General features: G+C 67.1%; 1 protein-coding gene across 1 annotated transcript in view; it reads left to right on the top strand.

The window, feature by feature from the left end:
- Window positions 1–732: 732 nt before the first annotated feature.
- Window positions 733–1,486, top strand: part of SPN (sialophorin) — a 5,583-nt gene continuing 4,829 nt past the window's right edge. Inside the window, exon 1 of the mRNA XM_032777640.2 lies at window positions 733–1,017. The gene's annotated coding sequence lies outside the window, so the exon portion shown is untranslated. The remainder of the gene's footprint in view (window positions 1,018–1,486) is intronic.

Raw genomic sequence — 1,486 nt, 5'->3', positions numbered from 1 at the left:
GCAGGACCCTGTGGCTTCCCCAGGACCCCGCTGGGGCGGACTCGCTGTGGGAAGCACATGGAGGGGCAGAGGATGCTGAATGCTCCAAGGAGAGACCCAGGAGGTGAAGCCGTGTGAGCTTCTTGTCCTGAACAAGTCTGCTCCAAGGGAGAGGAGGCTCCCCAGAGTCCTGCCTGGCTTGGTGGGGAGCAGTTCCAGAGCATCGCCCGGGGATCACGTGACCCCCCCCATCTGCTTGGCCTCGGCTGCCCAGGACACGCCTGGGGGCTCGGCATTTGGTGCCCGGCGTGTGGCACGAACAGGCCAGGGCCGACTCGCACAATAAAGATTCTCGCTCTTGACTGGATGGCTGGGCCTGTGACCTGTGCCTAGATGCAAACACGGCCCCTTGGGGGGTCAGGCCCCCGCCCCCCCCGAGCCAGCCAGGTCCTGCTGTGGGGCCAGGTAGGAGCCAGCGCCCCCCACCAGGAACAGGCCCCTGCCCCATTCCCCACCCCCACGAGCCAGCCAGTCCCCTGTCCTGGGGCTGGATAGGGGCCAGATGCCCCCTAGTGGGGACAGGTCCCTGCCCCATTCCCTGCCCCCCTGAGCCAGCCAGTCCCTGCCCTGGGGCCGGGTGGGAGCCGGTGCCCCCTAGAGGGGACTGGCCCCATGTCCCATAGCCTATTCCACAGCCCCCCTATTTCCTCTCCTAAATACCCCACCCCCACTCCCAGCTGCCTCCTCTGAATTTCTGGGCCCAAATCCACCCAGGCCCCTTTTCTGCCACCTGCCCTCCACCCGCCCCCCAGATAGGGAACTGAGCAGCTAGTCGTTTCTCTCCCAGCTGCCACTGGGCGCCACTTCCTTCCAGGTCTTTCACCATTTCCTCTCCTCCTCGTCACCCTTTCTCGTTCACTCGTTTCTGCCCTGTCCTGAAGCAAAGGGGTTGCCACGTGCTGGTCCTGGGCTCAGACCCCCACACACACCCCAGCCCCACCTGCAGCTACGAGCTGGCCCCAGCTCTCCAGCCACGAGGTACCTTGGGGGCAATTGGTGTGTGCCATGGGATCAGCTGGAGAAGGAGCTCACTGGCTGGGACTGTGGGGGGAGGAATTAGGGGTGGGGGGTTAGGCAGGGGACTGGTAGTTGGCTACACAGCAATAGGCTGCTGGTCAGGAGTGAGGGGTGCCATCCGGGCTGAGGCGGCTATGGGTCGGGAGTGAGGGGCACTGGCAGAGCTGGAGGGGGCAGGGCTGGGCTGGCAGGGGCTGTAGGTCAGGAGTGAGGGGCACTGGCAGGGCTGGGTGGGGCAGGGCTGGGCTAGCAGGGGCTGTGGGGCGGGAGTGAGGGGCACCAGCAGGGCTGGGCTGGCAGGGGCTGCGGGTCGGGAGTGAGGGGCACCGGCAGAGCTGGGGGGGGCAGGGCTGGGCTGGCAGGGGCTGCGGGTCGGGAGTGAGGGGCACTGGCAGGGCTGGGTGGGGCAGGGCTGGGCTAGCAGGGGCGG

The sequence above is a fragment of the Chelonoidis abingdonii genome, chromosome 4 (genome assembly GCF_003597395.2).
Source record: "Chelonoidis abingdonii isolate Lonesome George chromosome 4, CheloAbing_2.0, whole genome shotgun sequence".
In the NCBI taxonomy this organism is placed as follows: Eukaryota; Metazoa; Chordata; order Testudines; family Testudinidae; genus Chelonoidis; species Chelonoidis abingdonii.
Note: the sequence above shows the minus strand (reverse complement) of the source record. Positions and strands in the feature narration are given on the sequence as shown.